This window comes from Taeniopygia guttata, chromosome Z (genome assembly GCF_048771995.1).
Source record: "Taeniopygia guttata chromosome Z, bTaeGut7.mat, whole genome shotgun sequence".
In the NCBI taxonomy this organism is placed as follows: Eukaryota; Metazoa; Chordata; class Aves; order Passeriformes; family Estrildidae; genus Taeniopygia; species Taeniopygia guttata.
The window spans coordinates 15064599-15089207 of NC_133063.1; the positions used below are offsets into that span (position 1 = coordinate 15064599).

At 40.1% G+C, this 24609-nt stretch overlaps 1 protein-coding gene across 2 annotated transcripts in view; it reads right to left on the reverse strand.

The window, feature by feature from the left end:
* Positions 1-24609, reverse strand: part of DAPK1 (death associated protein kinase 1) — an 86654-nt gene that overhangs the window by 56816 nt on the left and 5229 nt on the right. The window lies entirely within an intron of this gene.

The following is a 24609-nucleotide window of genomic DNA, read 5'->3' on the forward strand; positions in this document are numbered from 1 at the left end:
TCATTCCTTTCAGCTCTGCTCTCACTGTTACTGCTCTTTCCTGTCCTTACACATTCACCTGACTCCAGCATGGTGGTCAGGTATTCAGATCTCTCCCTGAAGCTCAATTAAATAAACAAATCAGTACTCCCCACAAAGTCTCTCCTAATGAGAGATGAATGAGAGAGATTTGGAGAGATGCCTGTCTCCAAATCACCCTCTTGTTGCCTATACTATGTTCTCTGCTTGACACTTGCTTTCCTCCCAAATTACCTAGCTCACCTTGACAATAAAATGGCAAAGCACACCAAAAACATAACTGAAAAGAAAAACCAACCAAGCCCAAACCTTCCTGACAATTCTGCTCTGCATTAAACAGAGTGCTGAATCCCAAGCATGATGTTCACACTCACCCAGTACTTTTAAGACTCAGTAGGGTTTATTCAGTATGTAGACAGAAACAGTTCTTCAGCACCTATTATTTTCTCAACTATGGATGTATGAAATGGATGGAGTCACTGCATGTTCAAGTTAACACACAGTTTTAAGCAAATACTTTAATCTACCAAAAAAAGGGAATCAAACAGTAATCTAAGTCATTAATTTGAAGCTTCTACATACCTCATTAAAAATACAATTCTGCTGCTTTCAAGGGTATTTACTCTCTTTTATTTAGATAGCTTAATTACTTGTTAGAAGTCTTTTAATGAATAAATTAAAAGAGCATATATGCACAAAGACTAAGTTTAACTTAACAGTTAAACAGATGTTAAACACTTAAGCAGATGGCACATCACAGTTACCCATCAATCTGCAACATGGGTAAAAGGATTACTCTACAAATCTTGCTATATAACCAGCATCAATATAGAAACTATCCATCTCCCCCTTCTCTAAATCCTCCCCTTCTCACATGTATTAAAAAAAAAATCTGTTCCTTGAGCAATCGTATTTCAGTGGGAAATTCTTAGACATTTACCTACCCACCTGCTTTTGGGTCCAACTCAGTTCATTTTAACTACTGCCGCATTTAAAGTACAAACCTTCTGAAGTTCCTGCATTTGCCGAGATATTTCACTCACAGAAATTCTCTTATGCAGGAAGTTTCACATTTCATTTCTAATTTCAATCTACTATTCTTACAAAGATGGAAATATAACTCCTTCAGGTTAGCTTTAGGTTTTTTTACTTCCTCTCTTTATCAACAGTCTCACCATAACTGAACTAAATAGCACAATTATCCAAATATACAGTGAAATAATTTTTCTTTGGCTTTCTGCATGCATATAGCTCTAACTCTGAAGACAGAGAAGACTGCAGCACCTGTATGCTGTCCAATCTGAGAGCACAGTACAGATTCTCCTGGCTGGAGCCAGGAGAAAAGACAGTGACAAACATTTTATTTTTCTTTTTATAAAGCTAATTTCTAGCCAAATGCCTGTAAGTGTCTCAAATCCCCCTCCTTAAAGGAAAAATAAAGCCTATGACCTAGCAATTGAATCTACGCAGCTTTTGCGTTAAAATATGCTGAACTGAAGATCACTGTTTGTTATTACTTTGGTAGTGATTTTGTTTAACATGGAAATACATTCTAATAGAACTCTGTGCTACAGCAACAATTACAGCATTATTGTGAAAGTAATGGATGAAAATGACCAGTGCCAAAACCAGCTCACTTCATTAAAAACACAGTGTTCTCTTCCTTTGGTAGGATTTGGAAGTGCTGTTATACAGCACTAGAGAGACAGCAAATTTGGAGCATGATTGCTGAATAATTACGTGGGCCCAGGTTAAGCACGCATTTTATTTGCATAAGTGCTCCTTGTGGAACAAGAATGAGGCTTCCAGTTAGACTCTTAGAGGGAATTTGAGAATACAGGAAAACATCCAGTTTTTGGAGGTCTGGTTATCTAACTTTTTCAGAACTTAAATTAGAAATAAGAACAGATCACTGAAAAATTAGAAAGCTTGTATCAAATTCATATGAGAAATAGATGCATCATCACCTTATTCATCTATTGGATATCTTCCATAGCAAGAAAAAAAATAGCAACACATACACTTTCTCTCAAAAAACATCAAATATTCCTTGCATGTTTTTAAAAATTATTTCTGCCTATAAGAAGTTACTTTTACTCATCACAAAAAAACTAGCACTGTGCATTTAGTCAAGAAAAGAGTACTGAATGTTTCATTTTTCAGTGGTATGCAGAGAATACCATTAACTTTTCTTTATATTTACAGGTAGCTGAGTTGATCTTCTTTTAAAGCAGAGAAATGGATTAAGTGATTTCTAGAGATGGTTTTATAAAGCATGAAGCTAGACCACGATCCACTTTGCAACTGGATATTGCTGTGCACAGAAGCTCTCTCCTGTATGTAAGATTTGACGTAACAGCACCTCCTTTTCTGACTTCAGCAGTCAGTGTTTTGAAGCAGTCAGACGTCCACATGCCTAATTCAATAATCTTTATGAACACTAGAAAAACTATTACACTGAAGGAAAGGCTGGAGACTGTTGTAACGAATGCTGACATTTTCATTAATGCAAGGAGTATTCTCAACAAATACTAGCAGTGATAATTAAGACAACTGAAAAAAAGGAAATAAAGATTGCAAGTCCATATTAGCATTATTAAAAATAAGTGATTTGCTAAAATTCAGCTTCTTTCTCAAAATAGAGATTTTTTTTTCTAGGTTTGTCTTTGACTAAGGAGATTTGTCATCCAAACAGTTGCATATTTAGAATTGCTAACATTACTGATAAGTTTCACTTTCTACAGTAATACAGTCAATCTCCAAGAGATTCTAATGCATCAGTTCCAGCTCTCAGTGCTTCAGCTCTTCCTACTCAGATAAAGAGGTAGGCATGAGAAAAAAAACACATTCACATGGACTTCAGCTTAACAGTCACTGCAGGCTGCAGCTGAAAGGTTTTTTCCCAGTTACAAGGGCTGAGAGAAAAGGACTCCACAAATTACAAGGAAGCACTTTAGAAATTATGGTCTTAATCAAGATGTAGAATTGTAGCTGACCTACACAACCTAGCTTTGCCACCCTCCACCCTTGTCCTTCATAAGCTATGGCTAAGCAATACTGCACCAGAGATAAAGCAAGTGCAGTATCTCGGAGACATGTGGAGGAGGGATAAACTGTGTTTATATACAAATCCAAAATAAAGCAATGCTTTTTAAAAATTAATAAATTACTTTGTAAGTGGAGCTTCAACAAGTGTATTTTTTCCAGAAAGCTGGTCTTTTCATTATGGCTTTCAAGCAAAAGGGTAGTACCCTTGTAGACAGCAGCGTTCAAATCCATCTTGCCTAAGCGTTAGGTATAAGCAAGGAGTTGTGAGCTTCTTTCCTACTGCTATCACCAGCAGTGAGTCTCTAGATTCAGTTCCTCATCTTGCTTCTACTCAGGAGCCCCCTGCATGCAAACTGAATATAAGCAAGGCCCTGGAAAAAAAGCAGAACCAGTCACCCAGAGGCATTTCAGTACTTCCAATAAACTTTCTCTGCACATCAGTTCCCTCTCCACCCTTCTAGAGGTATTTAACTGCATTCTCTTTGCTATTATAACTTTCTCAAAAATTAACTACAAATTCTCTTCCTGAAAGCATTAACTGTTTAAAGATTTCAGAGGCTTGGGGATGAGTACTGTAGACATGCTGGAAAGGTTTAAAGGGTTTTTAGTTGATTTTAACCCTGCCATAAAGCTGTACAGTTCAGAAAAAAAAAAAAGTTTGGAGAGTTTTGATCAGATGTTCCTGCAGTATATGTTATTCTAGTTTAAAAAAAAAAAAAGTTGAAAAGTTGTCCTCAGTTGACATTTTGCTTTGTGGAAGATATATTTGTTGTAGTTACTACATAGTTTTGCACATGGAAATAAGAGGCAAACAGTCCTGAAATATTTCACTTTCCAAACCACAGCCTACTTTAATATTTGATTTTCTATAGACAGAGTTTTCAAGTTAAGATTTCAAATATGAAACAACACAAATTCCTGAAATTTTCTTGTATCTGTTGCCTCCTTGACAAAGGAAACAAATAGAAATGACACAAGCTCCACTAGTGCAAACAAAGGTGCAATTAATTTTTGTTGAATTCTTTTGCTGCCAATGCCATTCACAAAGGCATTTTATTTTGGCCTCAAGAACACAAATTCCATTTATGCATTTCCTTCGTTTTTCTGTCATTAAGCAGCATTTATCTGTGTAAATTTCATCTGCTCGAAACATTACCTTGAGCCAGGTTTCCCTTAGCAGGGACTGCTATTGCTTCTTTCACAGAAGCCCAACTCCAATAAAAACACTGTGTCAGAGGACAATGTGCCCCATGACTGCTTTCTGCACAGACCTCCTGTGCCAGTAGTGTAAGCAGCCTGCCTTTCCTTCTGCCAGCCACCAGCTTTCCAGTCCAATAAAAATTGTCTCAGAGAGGCCAGCACAATGTGCTCTCCCATGGTGACAAGCTTCATTTTGTTCTTTTTCACGTTAAAATGTCAAAGAAAAATTGCTCTGATTGGGGGTTTCTCTTAGCCCTTTACACAGGGAAATGTCAATGAGGAGGTGCCAGAAAGAGACCAGAGTGGTAGAACATTTGCCTCCAATGGCCTTGCAAAACAGTGTGATGAAGGACAAGAAATTTTAATAGTCATTTTTTATTCTAGGGAAACATATCTTTTAAGAAGGATTTATTATACTGAGTAAGAAAACCTGTGCTGCCAGAGACAGAGACAAAATGCCAAGTAGCATTTTCTTGCTTCACCTCCCGTAAGATCTCATGCCTAGAGAGAGAAGGCAGCAGTAGCTCCTTGTCAGGAAGTCAGCAGTCAAACGTGGCTCCATGCAGCCGGGAGTCAACCCAGAGTTTTGCAGGATGGCTCCCTTCCTCTTAATGGTGTCTCAGTAACCTGCCTTTGTACTTTGTACAAACGACACTTTGTACTTCTTATTTGTTCAGCATGCAAAACTCAAACCAGAATCCTGCTATCCCTCTACACTACCATATTTCTGAAACTATTCCGACTGCTCAGTCAATTTCACCAAGTTCCAAGATGCTGGATGCCAGAAATGGTTGCTTCTTCCCTGCACTGATCAGGAGCTGCTGAAGCAGCATCTCCCAGGCAGAGCCCCCCTAGCATCCCCCCTGAGGCAGGCCCTGCTACTGATGGAAGGGAGATGAGGTGCAGATGGGGCCAGTATCACCTCTGGATCACTCCCTTCTGCTGGGACTACTGCTGAGAGCCCAGCATGCTCCATGGAATGTGACAAAGAATTTGGCTGGCAAGAGCCAAGGGTGTAGCAGGCAGCCCTCCACAGGTACTACTGCCCCACTGAGACCACTGACACACACCTGCCACAATAGGAGATTGTCTTTATTGTTATGTAGTTTTGGAGTTTAGAGCCAGAAAACCAATCCCCATTTGCCCAAAGAAAGTAAGACTGGGCTCCCAGGGTATCTCAGTTTCTTAACTGCCCTTGACTGTCTTGCACTTGGAAGCAAAGTGCCTTATAACATGTCAGGAAGGCAAGTGTGCTGGCATGCAATTCAGGATTCAGGATGGACTGCAGAAAATATTGTTTTGTTATGGCAACCTGTGCAGTACATTTACTCTGACCATGTGGCCACTCCTTGGCAGCCACAAAAAAACTAACAGAAGACACCCATGATCTTGGTAGCATGTCCAGAAAACCTAGGGGCACCCAAGTTTGCATCTGCAGAGCAACAATTGCATGTTAAAGTATTCCTTCCCCTCACAGGTCAGGTGTTTCTCTGGCAGCAAGAGCTGCTTTGGCCTCACAGCTTTCTCATGGCTGAACGCCAACAATGTGCCAGAAGGAAAATTGGTTTTTGGAGGGAAAACCAAAAAAGATTGCCAGAAAATACAGACTGCTCTCTTCCTGTTTCCTAGAGTGACATCAGTGAAATTTTTCTAGTAGTTAATGAGTTTGCACAGGTGTTACTCCAAGTGTAACCATAAGACTGTCTAGCTGGCAGAAGTGATAGCGTGTTGGTGGTGACAGGCAGAGAGCTGAGCTCAGCTGCTGCAAGTACACTACTGCAGGGTTGGCAGTCAAAAATCAGCTTGTAGGCTTGACATGAAAATTTGTCAAATAGAATAGGGAATCCTCCAACACCTTCCTTTCTGAAACTGTACAATCACACAAAAAGTCAGAAAAGCTTCTGAATTAATTTTTATTGTCTTGGCAACACCACCAGTGAGTCTCAGCTGTTTTAAAAACAACTTTTAAGCTTAAATTTACTGCCATTCTCAATGCATTCACCATGTACAACTGAAGATACTTATTGCTCTCTTTTAAAGCTTTCTCAAAGCACGGAAAAAAACCAAACCAAACCAAACCAAAACAAAATAACAACAACAACAAAAACATTTCATTGTCAGAGTACATTTATCTCAAACTGTGATTCAAAGAACATTTGAGTAAACAAGCTGAAATCCCAATACATGTGTGAGTCTAGGCTTCCCCTTGAGAGTGAACAAGGTAAGCACAGACATTGCCACAAACAGCCAGACACAACCTTTGTGAGGGATACAAATATAAATTGACTTCACAGAGAGTATTAACACCTCCCAACAAAGGAAGTAACCTCCCAATTCCCTTTGGAAGATGCGATCCAGTAGCAGCTGCATGGACAAGTTACCAGGCAGCTGTGAGACATCCCTGCACGCAACCATTCCAGCATGGTCTGAAAAAAAGATAGTTTATCAGAGAAGGGAACATAATAAGATTAAACTAGATGACAGAATGGTTTGAAGTAGCACCCACACGAAAGATGGTGGCACACAGTGAGCACACTGCAGAAGTGAACCGCTAGCATTGCCTAAGCATAAACACAGAGTTCTCACAAGCAGAGGGTCCCTGGGATCACAGCGAGCACAAGGAACATATTCTGCAGATGCTACATGAAACTGACAATCACATGGAAACCAGACCTTCACCACAGAACAGTCACTTTCTCTGGCCTCACATGATTTTGCATGCTATAATGCTGAGAATCTTTTCCTCATCTCTCACATGACTAGCAGAAGGAATAAAGTTCAGTCAATACTGCCAATACCACCAGGGTAGTACAGAAAAGATACTACCAGAACTCCAAAAAATGAAAGCAGGGATGATCATAGCTCTATTGAACTTTAAGCTCTGCTTCAAAGTAAGAGCCTTTGTAGGCCATACATTAAACAAATATCTAAAGTAAATCTGGAGAGTGCATAAAATTAGTGTAAAAAGTCTATTGGTCTATTGAGACCAAGATGAGACTTCTCTATTTATTTATTTATTATAAATTTATAATTTTTTCCACTCATAGTCTTCCCAAAACAGTATTTTTTCCACAATTCAGTTTAACTAAGTTTCCTATTAACATCATACAGAGTATAAACATTTGTTCGGCTGGATTGCTAGCACAGTGACAATTCTGCAGCATGGCTTTTTGGAAAGGGCCTCTAACATGTTTCTTGTCTGCCTAGAAGCAAAGCTGGTACAAAAATATCTGTGCATACCCTATTTAGTCCCTGCATGCCCAGCTACTTCTTCCTGTTATATGTCTTCTTAAACTGATCTCACAAAACCAAGATTTCTTCTAACCATTAATGCTCAATGATCCTGCTTAAGAGATAATTTAAATAGCCCCAAACCCTGTTCACACAAGGCATGGCAGAAAGTGCTACCATATGTCCTAGGATGAAATAGCAATAAGCTAAAATTCTTCATGCCAGTGTTGCTTTGTATTCTTCCTAAAATTGCAGAACCATAGAATTGCCTTGATGAGAAGAGACTTTAAAGATAACTAAGTTTCAAACCCCACCCCATACCATGGGCAGGCACAAATCCCACTAGACCAGGTTGCTCAGAGCCTCATCCAACCTGGCCGTGTACACTTCCACAAATGGGGCATCCCCAATGTCTCTGGGCAACATGTGCCAGTGTCTCAGCACTCCCACAGCAAAGAGATTTTGTCTAGTACATAATCTAAACCGACCCTCTTTCAATTTGAAGCCATTCTCCCTTGTCCTGCTACTATCTGCTCTCATAAAATCTCTCTCTCTGTCTTTATTGTAGGCTCCCTTCAGGTACAGGGACTGAGATTAGGTCACCCCAAAGCCTTCTTTCAGCCCAGGCTGAAAAAACACAATTTTCCTCCCTCCTCTGGCCTCCCTCCAACAGTTCCATGTCCTCCCTGTGCTGGGACCTCAGAGCTGATGCAGGGTTCCAGGTGAGCTCTCACCAGAGCAGAGCAGAGGGGCAGAATCCCCTTCCTCCCCTGCTGCCCACCCTGCTCTGGATGCAGCCCAGGACACGTTTGGCTCTCTGGGCTGGGAGTGCCCATGGCTGGGTCATGTCCAGCCTCTCACCCACAGCACCCCCAAATCCTTCTCCCCAGGGCTGCTGTGATCTGCCCATCCCCAGCCTGTGCTGGTTCTGGGGGTTGCCCCAGCCCAGGTGCAGCACCTTGCACTTGGTCTTGTTAAACCTCATTCCCATGGGCCCAGTTCTTGAGCTTGTCCAGGTCCCTCTGGATGGCATCCTGTCCCTCAGGTGTGTCAACAGTGCCAACAGCTTTGTTGTCACCTGCAGATTTCCTAAGGGTGCTCTTGATCCCTTTATGTCATTAGTGAAGGTTAAGAAATAACACTGGTCCCAGTACAAACCCCAGGGGACACCACTTGTCACTGATATCTACTGGGATTCTGATCTGTTGACCACAATTCTCTGGATGAGCACTTCCGAACAGTTTTTTATCAACTTCTTTCCAATTTACAAAGGAGGATGTTGTGGGGGACTGTGTCAAAGGCTTTACGGAGGTCCAGATAAATTTTGTCTGTAGTCTTTCCCTTGTCCACTGACTTAGTCACTTCATCATAGAAGGCCACTGAGTTGGTCAGGCAGAACTTGCTCTTGGTGAAGCCATGCTAGCTTGAGCCACTTCCCTGTCTCCCATGTGCTTAGCACAGCTTTCAGAAGGATCTCTTCCATGATCTTTCCAGGCACAGAGATGATGCTGTCAGGTCACTAGTTCCCAGGGTCCTACTTTCTACCCTTTTTAAAGATGTGTACAATGCTTCCCCTTTTCCATTTCCCCCAACTGCCATGACTTTTCAAATATCATGAAGAGTGGCTCTGCAACTACATCAGTCAATTTCCTCAGGACTCTAAGTTGCAACTCATCGGGTCCCATGGATTTACGTATGTTTAAGTTCCTCAGGTGGTCCCAAACCAGATCCTTTATTCATAGTGGGAACAATTTTGTTCCCCCAGTCCCCATCCTGCTGTCCATACACTCAAGAAGTGTGGGAAGGAAGGTTGTCATTGAAGAATGAGGCAAAAAAAATTGTTAAATACCTCAGCATTAAGAAACAAAACTGAAATTAATTATAGCTTGTTCACTACATTTGGGATAATATGGAAACATCAAATTTGATTTTTTATATAGGACAGAGATGGATCACCTAAAATCAAATATAAGCTCATGATTTTAAATTAAAATTGACAGAATGGGCAAAATAGGTCAGAAAATTTCCCCTGTAGATGATTTTCTCCCTGAACTATGAAACTGAGAGGCCAGAACTGAAAACGTGACACTTTGTTACTTTAACTTTACAGCAGTAGCGCCAAACCATCTACGTTAAACAGTGCTGTCAACTCCAAATATGTTTGTCAGCTTTCACTGTTGACAAGTTACACCCAGGTTCCACAGAAAACAAGATAAGGGGCCATCATGCAATGGTTGTGAAGGCCTTTCCAAGTGAGCAGAATAGTCAAACTGCATAACTGTCCCTGTAACTTGATATTCAACAGAAATGCATAATACAATAAAGATACTCCTTTACTATGTAATCTTCTCATCCCAGAAGAGTAGTGATGTGCAGCTTGAATGCTTGGGAACTTCAGCAGGAAGTCTTGTACAGAAAATAGTGATGTTCTGTACATGGCCAACTTTGGTGTCTCCAAAGGAAAAAGTGATTAATTCAACAGTTGCTTCATTATGATCAAATCAAAAGGCCACTTTATAACTCTGTCTCTGAATAGTTCTTTAGACAGAATCAGAGTAACCTTCTCCAACCAATACCACAACGGTATGCTCATCCCAAACACCTAAAACTGCATTGCAGCAACTGCAAATGGCAAAGAAGAGACTGTAAATCGACCTTTAGAGACCTCTCAAAATGTTAAGATATTGACACTAATTCTTTTCTCAGCATCCTCCTACCCTGTACAAAAACAGTAACTGTCCAACTTTAAGAACAAAAAGTCTAAATGTCTAAAGGGAAAGGAAATTTTCCATCACTTACTTATGAATAACCAAGATAAATATTAATAATTAGCAATTTTTAAATTAATATACATAAGATTTACCTGTAATATTTCTTCTGATGACAACGATCCCAGCTTCACTATTGTCTTGTGATTGATTTTTCAGCTGAAGTCTTGGGGAGGCTGGATTTTTCTTTTTTTAATATTCCAATAACTTTTGGTTAAAACAGCTACATCGACTTTAAGAAAACAGCAACCACAAAACTCAGCTGACAGGAATTCACTGTGTACTAAGGTGAGCTTGTTACTGAACAAGTCAACCTTCTAAGGAAGAAAATAATAGGCTAAAAGCACAGCACAGCCAGAGGACATGCTTTCAGACTAGACCTGAAGATGTTTTCAACCTTTCAACATCCTGGAAAATCTCAGTTCCTGTCTGTTTATTGAGTGATTAAGGACAGCATGGTGCATTTTGACACTTGGAGAAAAAGTCAAGGAAAATATCCAACAGGCAGCAGGAAGTGAATGTCATGTTGACATTGAATAGCTGCCAAAGTGCAGAGGGCAAAAAGCAAATGTAAGCAAAGATAACATCCAAGGCAGACCAGAAGGCAGTGATGTGTTGCTTCTGATGGTGTACAGAAACAATTGAATCTTAATACAAGCAGGAAGAAAGAGAAGGAAGAACAATGGGTAAAACACAATTGATTTTTAAAAAGCTACACACAAACAAGCTGTCAAATATGCTTAACAACCTGGTCTGAGCTTTACAAAACTTAACCAGTTTCTTTCCAGTGCAATCTTGAAATACAGGAATCTACTGAAAAGATAAGATTAATACCAGCACTCCAGGCAGCACACCTGAAACTTGCAGCTCTTTGCTTTTGGTAAAGCAAGCCCCCTGTTCCACACTACATAAGGACAAGGCTTTATAAATACCTATAGTAAAACTAATGTAAACCTGCTCTCATGCCAGCATAAGGCTACATCGTGTATCTCAGAAATGTGCAGTAACTACCTCCATGCAGGTACATGCAACCCAAACATTCTCATGCACATTTGATAATTACCAACAAGGTCATAGCAACCATATCTATAAAGCTCACCCCTTTCCCTAGAGGGTGGCTTCAGTTATCAGTTCAATAGATATCACATTATCTTGCCTTGCTTTTTCCAGTGTTTCAGGTCTAAATCAGCTAGGGAACTGCTTCAAAAGATCCTTACTTTTTCTTTATGCCAGCTACTTGAGAATGTATGAAATACATTCTTGAGAATGTATGAAAAACCACCAGCCATAAACAGTATTAAAAATAACACTACTTAGAAGATAGAAGAAAGTTGTGTTTAAATGTTAAAAGTAGTTTAAAAATTCATAGTCCTTCCAAATGAACAAGAAAATTGAGTGAAGGAACAGAACTTCATTATTAAGTAATTTTGTGCAGCTGATTAAACACTAGACTTCCCAAAACATACCAATAACAGTACATGTATGGTAAAAATGGAAGAAAAACCAAGCACAGAAACACAACTACCATATATCTGACATGTCTCTACAAACAGACACACAGTCCTCTTCCCCACCACCTCTATTTTTAAGAAAAAATGGGAGTCATCTCCCTTAAAAATATATTCCCACTTGCCTTTACCCTCTCATTGCTTGTAAAAGACCTGCTAGAATAGTACTTAATGTTGTAGGCTCAAGGGCCACAGGCTGTAAACTTTATGGCATAAATTACAGACCAACAGAATTGTATAAAATTAATAATATTAATTTGAAAAGACATCCTTGGCAACACAGAGCATGCAGCACACATGTGACACTTAAAGTGTGTTACCCTATTGTCCCTAACTTTTCAAGAAGAAGTTACAAAAAAGACAGAAAATGGTCTAATACTGGAACACATAAACAAAAAAAAAATACAGTTTGCTTACTACTTTTCAAATAAAAGTGACAGTCAGAAGAGCTCTCCTGCCTCAGCTTTCTTTTTCCCTGCAAAAAGGAGTCATGATGACAGCATAAAGGATACTACTAAGTGCTACAAGTCAAATACAATTCAATACAATTCAAAGATTTGAATTCTGCATGATTCAAGCAATAAAATCTCATACAGTGGTACAATCATTCCTGCAAGAAAAGATAAAAATTATTATCTCACAATTATTTTATTTAGCAAATGAATCCAATAACAGCTAGGAAACTATGTTCTTCCTTGCACCGTACTTTGGAGATCATCAACTTAATAATCCTAAAACACTTATTACTTTACAGTGAGGTCTTATTTTAACAAGTGAATTTTCCAGTAACTAGGCTACTCCATAAGCTTGCAAAAACTCCTGTGCCTCCACTTAATCTGTGGCTTGCTTTAGTACAGATAGACATACACATGGAACTTGAAAGTAATTTCCATCTACCTCTTCAAAGGAGGCAGAGAAAACATTTCTTCACTTGTCTCTCTCATTTATGTTACATTACACAAAGCTTAAACCAGAAGGGCATTAAAAGACTCTTCATAGGGTAGCCCCATCACAGTGCAGCCCCATATTCATCAACACAGTGAGCAAGGGCAGGTAACACGGGTTTCAATAGATGAAAGCTTCACTCTGCAGCAGAATGCACCTCCAAGTTTTTTTAGAGATGGCCCTGATGAGCCAGACACAAAGTACCACCAGTATTGAAAAGGCATCAGAAGGTTTGCAGCAAGGTGCAGCTAAGGAAGGCACTGCTGACATGAGGCGATCACACTCCCTCTCTTCCTCCAGCTTGATTGCTGCTGTGCTTTGAACCTTTTCAGAACAAGGAGGTTAATAGTTGTCATTGCATCTCTTGTTCTACTTTCATTTATGACCTCTTATTAGTTACCTGCTTCCAAATCATGATGAGAGCATTTAAAACTTACATTACGCCTGCACATAAGCCTCATAAAAAAATAATGTGCAGAAACACAGGCACGGACTCAAGAGTTTGTCTTTCTGATGTGCTGTGCAGCATGAAGGATAGGGTTTTTCCAGAAGAAAAAGTGGCATGGCAATAGTATTTCAGACTATGAAAGAAAGAGAAAGGAAAGATCTTTCAGCTCCTATATCCTCCACAGACAGCACCAGCACACAGCCCTTCCTGCAATCAATGTGGTCTTCTTTCAAAGGAGCACATGACTTTAAAGAAGTTATGACCACAGGGTTAACAGACAATATATGGGTTTCTCTATGATCATACTCTGCTAAGCAATTAGGTCAAACTGTGCTCTTGAAAATTAGTTTAGTGCAACTGAAGGTCAAGGAATAAAAGCATGTGGGGGAGATGAAGCAGAAAAGAACTAGAAGGATTTAACTCTCAAGCACATACAAAGCCCTTACCAGAAAAAGGAGTTGCATAGTTGCTAGAACTTTGTAGTGTAGGAAAGGAACATTCGTGGCACTGAAAAACTGAAATCTGTGTACAAATAGAAAAAGTGCTTCACTTCAATGTGCTCACCAGTAATGTCTTGTTCATTCTAAATTTCACTTTTGTCAATGGATTGATGTGGCTTAGTTGTCAGGCAAGTAAGTAGATTTTTGTTACTTTTAACCAGAACATAGAGATATTACATGCTTTTACAGACTTCTGTAATTCTTAGGAAAAAAAAAACAGATTCTTTTGCATAAGCAGGAATTCTGATGTCAGATTCTTTTTCTTATATTCAAATTTGGGTTTTGGAATGCAAATTTGAATGAGTAAAGTGCTCTGGGTCTATGCTGGCAGCAGATGTTCAGAAGAAAAGGCATACTGAAAAAGCTGAAAGCATTACTGAAGGTTTGATGATTCTGTTCTCCTGGAAACCCATGGATTACTGCAGATACAAAACAGAGACACACTACCAGCTTTACACATGGCTGCAAGAAATTGACAGAATTATTCTTCTGGAAGTAGTCAAAGATTAAATTCTCTTTCCTGCTTTTTCTAGCACTTTGAACAAACAACATGTTGAATAGGTAGGCAAGAGGCAAACACTAGACAGGCAGAGACAAAACCTTGCCTCCTTCCTGTATGCATATAAACAATTCAGCTCTGTCTCCAGTTTCATACTGTCTATCCAGCACTCACTTGTACAGTCTGGGTAACACCAAACATGCATACTTGTCACTGTGCCAGTAGACAAGACAAGAAATGCAAGTTACCAACGTGGCTGAAACTTCATACAAAAGACTGAGTAATGGTCAGACACTATTTTTATGCTGCCCAATCCAGTTACTGCCTGGTAAGAACAGCAATTACATTATTGAGGGAAAGGAGGGTTAAAACAAAACAAAACAAGCAAAGCAGCTGTTGGCTATTCCTTTGTAATCAAAAGCATCATATCTAAAGGCTGTAACTTCCACACTTCAGATGCATAAAACCTTTCACTGCTCAGGAGATAAACATTTCTTTCCTGGTTCCTTCCTGAGAATTCATTTTACCATAATTTTACCATAGGATTACATTATTACATTTCACTTTAAAGTTTCAACTAATATAGTTCAATGTGATGTAAATGCAGAGGCATTATAGAGACAGAGAAGCTGAGAGTTAGTTTATACAGTCTTCTCTGTGGTATGTTCATTTTTTTTTCTTTTTAATATGAGACTAAGCAATACTGCAAAGCTCAAGAGCTCTTAGCTTTCTCATATGCAGACAAAAGCAGGGCTACACCACACTTTCACAGCTGCATTGTCTCTCCCACTTTCACAAAAAGAAATGTCATGTTAGATTGAGTGAATCTTGGTATTCTGTGGTTCAAGTGACACTTCTGAGTCACTAACCTTTGATACATGCATTCTAGAGGAATTTGGAGCTGCTCTTTTGCAGTTACAGTGGGAACAATAATAATTCACTTAGTGTGAATGTGGTGACATGACAAATGTAAAATGAACACCACCAGTATGAGAGCAAACTCAATCTAAACACATGTATGATTCTGGGTAAAACTTGAGGATGGTAAAAACAACACAAAAGTGAAAATGTGAGATGTTCCTATGCCTCAAATGCCTTAACAAAATACTTAAGTAATTATCAAACTTCAGAATGTGAAGAGCTAGATAGTACTAGAAAAAATACTTTTGACCAAAGCCTACTCATAGACAAAGGAATTTAAAATAGCAATGTGAAGTCCATGTCAAAATGTAGTGGTATTTAGTGTATAAGCTGGAACAATGTGTATGGCTGTAAAACTTCCAAGGCAGCTCTATATCAGCCATTTCCTGGTAATGATGCCTGGGCTGGAGCTTGCAGAAGCCCAGTTGGTCTGAATACACGTATATCTGCTAAAGCCTTTTCAGAAATCATCTTACACTATGAAAAGTGGAGTACTCATACTTGTAAGCAGTTGAAGTAATAACTACATAATGCAAAAAAAAAAATTAAATCTTAAATTAATCTAGCTAAATGTTTAAAGACACATGTGACATAAGTCTGACTCAAAACTGATCATAAAAACTCAGTTATCACTAGCTCAGAAAAACTTAAACCAGGAGACTGGTGTGCATATTAAAACATATGAGCAGAACAAACATTTGATTTTGGTGATGCTAAAGACTGTTCTTGCTGCTATTTCATAACTAGTGTTCTGGGTTCTGAAGCACGCCTGATTCAGTGTTTGTCCTTCAGCTTGGGGAAGAAAAGTCTAGTGATAATTTTTATCAGACCTCACTTGTGTGATCCACTCTTTCGTCACAGTGAACAGCCTTTCTTCCTTTCACCTTTTCAGAAATTCCCTATTTAGTGGTGTATGACCTATCATCTTAATGAACAATAACACTGTGCCTATAAGCAGAATTCGTATGGAGATTTTGACTCTGGAAGGTATCTATGTTGAATGGCCACAAATAAAACCACAGAAATTCACCACCTTTACAGCACAGCTGAACCTGTTAAATACATTAAACGATGTTAATGCAAGGAAATGGGTTTTTTCTTATTTATCCAGTAAGTAAAAGTAAGAAATATATCTTCTCACTGTATATTTTCTTCAAGTATACTTGAAAATTACGGTCATAGAGTATGAATCATTCAAACACTTGCTAGAAAAATGATGAAATCTAATCACAAAGAGCAGAAGTGAGGATGAACAGCAAAGCCCCAAGGAGGTTATGACTCAGCTTTCTCTAGAAATTACACAAACTGAGTGTGGAAAGGATTTAAAGTTTGGTTACTTTCTACTTCTACCAGGAATGAAGAATCACTAAAATACACAGGTGTATTACTAACCTTTTAGTGTTAGAGCATAAGGAGAAATAACCTCCTTATGTTCCTCAGAAGATGGTGGAGTAATTTTTTGTGTGGAAAAATTCTGGATTTTCTCCTCCAGTTATTAACTTGATTTCAACTAAATATGTAAGAAGCTCAATGAGCTATAAAAACATCACTTAAGCCAGTGATAAAAATGCTGCTTTTCTGTGACTTAAAGGCAGCTTTTTAAGATGATATGGCATTACAAACGAAGCAGTTTGTGTCACAAACACAACGCTCTCATGTAAAGTGCCTTAGTAACTTCCATATAAATTATGGTTTTATGAGCCACTATTTAAAACCAAGTAATCGTCTGCTTCCCCAGATCTTCAGCTTTTATTCACAGATTCACAGCTATTCACATTCACACAAGCTTGGGCACTTCAGAATTTAGAACATAAAACAAAAAACAGCAACAACAACAAAAAATTTTAAAATTCCAAGTTGTCCTCTCTGACCCCTGTTCAAAGGAGGGCTTGTCTGGCTACCCTATGGCTGCTGCCACAGGAAAACATACTCAGACTGTGCTGTCACCAGTCTCATTGTCCAGGGTTAATCACAGTCAGGTTTTGCTTCCCAGTTCAGAACAGCTCTTCCACGCGGTCCTAGCTGCCAGACCTGCACAGCACTGGTGCACAGCACACTCTGTGCAGGGTTTTCAGCGTGGTTTAGTAGGCTGAGCCAGAACCTGTCACAAACAGAGGCTTCCCCATCCCACGGGCCCTGCATTCCCATGCTGTGCGGGCGGCTGGCACTGATCCCTGTCTGACATGCCCGTGCTGACCCAGTTCAGGGAGCTCAGTCTGTAATCCCCTCCTGCTTCCAGGCTGCGCTCACGATGGTGCCAGTGCTAGCACAGGAGAATGCTGCTCAGTGGGTGAGGAACAGGACCATCCCATCCTCTGACCCTTGAGCTAGGCTGGCTTAGCCACCCCGCAGACAGGCAGAGCAGCACTGGCCAGGAACTAACACACCCTTGGGAGGAACAGTAATGTAAAGGTTTCTTTCTAGAGGAACAAAAAAGGCAGAAGAAGTAGACCAGCTTTGCAAGATAGAATCTGGAATGGTTTGTTCTTCAGCTAATGTTAGTACTGGCAGCAAAGCCAGGAAAAGAGATATCCTCCTTTCAGGCAAGAATACAAAGTAAATAGTATCAGAAAGCCCTTTCAAAGAAAAAGCCATGAGAAAAGATGAGACATAAGGAACTGAGCCATTCCCTGACGTGCTTTCCTTTACCAAGAATCAATGGCAATTCTACACAGATGGCCCTGCTCATGGAGATAAGAAAATATTGTCAGACAGCTAATACACCAACAAAGTCAACACTCCTATACCAAAATGTTTGAAGCTGTGTTTGCAAGAAATAAAAACCACAACAAAACAAAAACACGTACACACCAATCCAAAGCAAACAAAACTAAATTCCTAAAAGAAAGAGAAAGCTGAAGGAGAGAAGTTGAAGTGCCTATCTCTAGGATTACATCTGCATCACCAGGTGAGGCAGATGTCAACTTGGTACTTGTGTGCCACAACAGAAGCCAAGCGCTCCAACAACGGATTACAAGTCAGCAAGAAGAGAAGTATTGAAAGATAAAATTTCTTACCATTTAAGACTTCATTTTTTCCTTATACAATAATGAACTCCCAGCCTTGTTGGTGGAGTTATTCATTGTTGAGTTCTTGGCCTCAAAGCTGTAGGACCCAAGTAAGACCCTCATTAGTATTATTTTCCTCTGTGGACAAAGGGGTGTCATGGTTTGACACTGGCCAAACACCAGGCACCACAAAAGTCACTTCGTCACCCTCCCCTGCCACAGCTGGGAAGAGGAGAGAGAAAAATTAACAAAGGGTTCGTGAGTTAACATAAGAACCATGAAAAAACACTCCAAGGGAAAAATTAGAGGTACAAAGTGAATTTATTACTAACAAAATCAGAGGAAGACAATGAGAAAGAAAATAAGACCTTAAAACACTTTTTCTTCCCCCAACCCCTCCCTCCTTCCCACCAACAGCATAGGGAGACAGGGCGTGGGGGCTTTGGTCAATTCATCACTCAAGATTTTCTTCCATTGCTCTGGAAAAGAAGTCTCCTGTGCAACCATGGGCTTCCCCCCACGGGAGACAGTTCTCCATACACACTCCAGCATGGGTCCACTCTCATGAGCAGCAGTCCTCCCAAAATTGCTGCAAACTGGGTCCCTCCCATGGGCAGACATTCCTCCCAAAACTGCTGTGGTGTGGTCGCTCTTCCACGGGGTGCAGTCCTCCAAGGACAGGCAGCTCCAGCCTGGAAGCAGGGCCCCCTCTCTCCATAGTCTCCCACTGGACCACAGCCTCCTCCAGGCATCCACCCGCTCCAGCATGGGCACCTCCCCCATGGGCTGCGGGGGACCTCTGCATCCCCCATGGATCCCCAGGGGCTGCAGGGGCACAGCTGCTTCTCCATGGTCTCACCAGGGCCTGCAGAGGAATCTCGGCTCCAGTGCCTGGAGCACCTCTTCCCCTCCTTCTCCACTGGTTGGTGTCCCCATGTTGTTTCCCTCACATGTTTTCACCTCCTCCTCTGGCTAGAGAAAAAAAACAAAACAAACCAGTGCCCCACTTTTGTTGGATTTTCTTCTTAAATATGTCATCACATAGGCATTACCACCATCTCTAATTGGCCCAGTTTTGGCCACAGCATGTCCATCTTCAGAGCCATCAGGGATTGGCTCTGCTGGATGTGGTGGGAAACATCTAGCAGCTTCTCACAGAAGGAAACTCTGTGGCCCCTCCGCTACCAAAAATCAGGCTGAGCAAATCCAACACAAGGGGGAAAACTCCACACCTTGTCACCCACTAAACCTGCCACAATGATTTAACATAGCAGAATAACTTAATTGTAAACTATGTCAGAATGAAACATTATCACTTAGCACAGAATTTAGCTGCACTCAGTTATACCTACATAGCTAGGCAAAGTAAGCACAGTGCCAAATGACAAACACCACAAAGGATACACATGATTTGAAGGTTTATGCTTTCTTAGTCTCCTTTAGAAATACATAATTACAAAATACCATATCAGCAGTGAAGTTCTCTTCTCTAAAAACTTCAGCAAACAGAAAGAGTAGGAGAGATGAGAGTCTCCACACCACTTCTCTATAAGCACAAGACAGTTAAAAGTTACCAGTTTCCAGAAAATGAGCAGCCTTTCCCTGTCCCGTAAGTGTTAACAACTTGAGAGCACTAGTCCGACAGACTGTGATCTGGGGAAAATGTCCCTCTGCTATCAGTTCCTGTGGCATGAAAGCAGGTACCCTAAGTGCATACTTCTACAGGCACACCTAGCCAGTACCTGAAAGCTAGAGCAACCACTGACACTTGAGAGAAAACAGGAAAAGTACAAGAGTCCAGAAGCCAATTTACATACCAGGCAGAAAGCAGGACTCCAACTCATGAAAACTTAGAGGCATACCATTAATAGCTCACAAATAAAGACATAGTGGAAATAAAATATTTCCAGTACATTGGTTCAGTTACAGGCTCAGCCTCCTTTTTGAGCAACAAGTGCACAGACAATGCTATTGTCCCAAGTAATTTTTATCCTTTCCAAAACCTCAATCCTCTGCATAACTCAGGAAAAAAAAAAAATCTCAAATTGTAATTTCAATCAGTATGTAAAAACAGTTATAATTTACACTATGAAGTCTCCAGCTTTGGATAAAGCATACAGATCCCCATAAGTTCCCAACCACCCAGTAATGTATTTTTCTTTCTGTTACATACGTGCAAGACCATCTGAGCATCATAACAAACAGAGATTAGCACGTGCAAGCAGTTGGCACTGGGGGAAGACTTGCTCTAAAAGAGGGCCCACAGGGTCCCTGCTGCCAGTGGTCAAGGCACCCGTGTGGTCTGGAGAGCCACACAGCAATGCTTCTTCCTCAGCACCACTCCTCTGGAAGCAGAAATGGTTTGGCACATCAGCTTGCACAAACAGGAAGGAATAAGGGGAAGGAAATTAAACTTCTCAAACCAAGAGAATAAGGCTGCAGGCCACTGTGTGTATTACTCACTGCAGTGTCTTACAGCACTGCTGTACACCACGTGAGTTAGTCTGGGACTGGGTGAAAAGTACCTGTTACAAGATATTCCCTCCAACATCAACGTGTGCCGCAAGCAAAAAAAGCCCACAAAACCCCAACATGGCAATAACACCACACTTTTAATACAACAGGACAACATCCTCAAGGACTACAATATGCCTGGAAACTTTGAAAGACAGTGTTTAAACTGATACAAAATATCAACAATGACTGTAGCCTTATTAGCCTTCTCCTTTTCCAGAACAGAATCTTGCAATTCTTTCTTTTAATTTTACAAGCTCAATCTTAATACAATTTAGATTCTCTGTTCATACTGGTCTCATTTCAACAGGTCCCATAAGGTCATTTTCCTTGAGGCAGGAAGCCTTTCAATTCCAGTCTGCAGAACCGTCTGTGAAAATTGCAAATGTAAATATAGTTTCTAAAGTTTGTTTCACCAACCATTTCAGTTTTTCCAGCTATTAATATCATACCACTCTGAGAATAGTGGCATAAGCCTAAATGCACTGAGGTCTTAAATATTCTTTCTCAAGAAGCTTCATCTCACAGCTTCACCACCTTAGCTTAGCATCTCTTACTCACTTTAGAAGAGTACAGCAGCAATTTCTTTGAAATGGAGGGACAAGAGCTGCAAGTAACATGTGAAGGAGGACATACCAAGGTTTGCAAGGATATGGAGAGATTCCACCCCCCCCCATCTCTGTTATTAGTCTGTACTATAACTGTACCAAAACCAACAGAAATGTCACCCAAAAATTGACCAAAATGTGCAGGCTCCACCGTTCCCTTATCACCTCCTAGACAAGATCTCAAGAGTTTAGCAACATCACCTCTACTAGACTCCTTGGCACTGGTCTTTGTATACAATTCTGCAAAATTTCACATTATGCCAAAATTCACTGCATAAGGTAAACAAGCAACAAAATAGTAAAGGCTTGAAGATCTTTAGGCTTTGTCTACACTTTTCTGAGCTTCACTCATCTCAGCCACTAACTCAGCATAGTTAAGTATGACCTATTATACTGCATGGCAAGTCAATGAATGCTGCTCAGGTTTAGTGGATAATGCTACTTTGTGACACCTATCTTCTTGCGGCAGACAAAACAGTTTGAGAAACAGTTTTATTTGAGACAAAGCTCCTGCAAAGTCACTACCATCCAGGAAACAAGCTGCTGTGCCAGTGCTTTAACTGGCATCATTTTTTCAGAATATAAAATTGTATCAACAAGTAGCACAGGTTTTCTAACCAAGCCAGTTAAAAACAGAAAGACAACTGGACATTAAGCCAGGGCCTCACAAGAAACACACAATCTCCTCCAAAAACTGGTACAGTTTTGAATACATCTGACTAACTGCAACAACACTTTGTGAAGATTACTTCAATTACTATTGCACCTCCCATAGTTCTCCTAATTTCCAGCTTATACTTCCTTGTTGTCAGTTTATGCTCTTCTGTCATTGTGGTAAAGTGACTCTTGATCTCCATCCCTCCTGCATATTTAACTCCAAGTAGATTTATGGGGGTAATCACAACTCCATGCAGGCTGAGATTTCACAGTGCTTTCAGCTGATCTGAGAGTGTACACCTGCCATAAATTAGATATAAGGTAGGGTATTTTTCCCCTTTGACAGCAGCACTACATAAGAAAAAAAACCCAAAAACAACAAAGAAACCCCAAAACACCCCAAAACACCCAACCCTGAAACAAAAAAATCTACAGAGAAACACAGCAGAGGAAAGAGATACTGATCCTTTCAACCACCAACACTGTAGCCTGAGCTTTGAACAAAGCTCTCATGAAAAGCAGTGTCAGCCTCCCTTTTCTAGGCTAAAGGGGCCAACTTCTGTTCAGTACACATAATTCCAGCAGAGAAAATGACATACTCAACATCTGTAAAGAGAGAAATGGGGAGAAAAAAAACCCAAACACCTAAAAATCCCCCACGAACACAGAAGGACTAATCTGGAAAGCTAGAAGGACAGATTGAAGTTTCAGCACACCCCTAACACGCCTGCTCTGGTACGAGTCATGCCTCACTGAGCTTGGCTAGAAGAAAAATCAGACAAGCATTTTTATCTTCTTCCTGATGAGTTTAGATTTACAAAGATTTGTGCATTTAAACTGAAAGCACAGAATAATCAGCAAGCTCTAGCTTTTATTACACTGTATTTTAAAGGACATACAAAGCAGACATTATTCTTCTGCAGAGAAAGAAATAAAGTAAGCAGGACCAAGTTATACCTAAAAAGCATCAGCACTTCTTGTATTTTTCATGAAGCAAACCTCTCAGCACATTTTATACAGCAGCAATTGTCACCAGTGGCATTGTATGGTGACAGCTCTCGCAGCCTGCGCAATCAGCAGCTTGCAGGTTATTGTGCATTTGTGAAAAGGAAACATTTTGAGGCATGTCTGGGAGGCAAAGTGACTTGAGATGCATAATTTTTGCAACCATGCTTTCCAGTTAAGAAGCCTTCCTTTTCAGTATCCATGCAACCATCAGGACTTACAGAAAAGCATGGAACAACCAACTTCTCCTCCAAGGGTTGATAAGACTGATAAAACATGTACATGGCTCACAAACAGCACAAAAAGGGTTATTTGATGTAATTTGAATTAGACAACATTCAATTCTTCAAATAAAAAATAAGAGTACACAAAGACACCAAACAACCAAGTTTCCTCCTCAAACAGAGACTTTATCATCAACATTTTGAGCTCCTTCTAAGGTCCTTTTCCCTGAAAAACTCATATAGTCCACTCAATTTAATTAATTATCATGTACTACTAAAATGCGAATAAAGTACTTATAAAAACAGTGAATTACACACTTGCAGTATTTATCACTACGCCTCTAAGAAAAACACAGGAAATGGAACCGCAGAGGTCTGCACCTTCTGCTTCTTCAGCTTAACCGTTTTACTGCTGCAGGAGAGGGAAGGTTAACACATGCCTTACAATGGGGCAATGTTACTTTCTTTCTTATAGCAAGAAAGCACAAGGAAACAGAATCTGGAAATTTCAATGTACCACAGCTAAAAATTTTGTAGTTCACGTGCAACAATTTTAGCCTTATGAAACCATCTTTCACGTTTCTCCTTCCCTATATGACTTTCTGATACACAGGAAAAAATGTTACACTATAAGCTTTTAAAAGATGGCTGTCATGGGTTTTAAATGTGACAGTTTTGAAAGGAACTATCATATTTGTGATATTCACAATGTGTTTCACATCCTGTAAATCTCACAACAGAGTCTGAAAATACTGATGCAATTTTAATACATAGGCTAGTTAGCAAGATTAACTTAGATTTTCAAGCCTGAAAAGTGCCATGAAGATCAAAATCTGGTTTTCATTCAGGTCCGTTTGTTTGGGGTTTTTTTCAGTGCTTTTACTTTCCTCCCAGGGCAGAAGTGCAGTGTAGTTACAGTGTTTGGATAGATGACAGGCAGCCTCTGCAGTTGTAAAAAGCAGTGCAACCAAAACCCAGTATCTGAATAATCAAAACCACATGCATTCATGCCTATATATATATTTGTACATTCAGCCTACATACTCCCTGTTTACAATGGAAATAATTTTCCAGGGAAAAATAAAAAAATAATCCTTTTTTCACTCAACTCTGAAAGGCAGAGGAACATCTAACAGAATGTAAATACATATTTGCACAGCTCTCTGTTCTCTCTTATCAACATCTTCAGCATGTTATCCTAGGCATTTTTTTCTCACAACTGATAAGCCTTTAGGTACATTAGGTAGCAGGGTTAGGTTGCTACTTTCTACTCTTAGCACCTCTGCCCAGCGAGCTACCAAGCAGAGTCAGAGCAAAACTGGCAAGATTCAGTGTAGCCTTCCTTCGACAAGTTACAAGTGTTTCCCTAGTGAGTCCAACAGGTCCAAACAAGCCTGACATTTAAAACTGTTAGATACCTCTTCCTACTTTCTGAATCAACAAGAATCTAAAAATTGCGAACCACAGTGCAATGCAAATACCATTCTTCAATTCCAAAACTTTACCT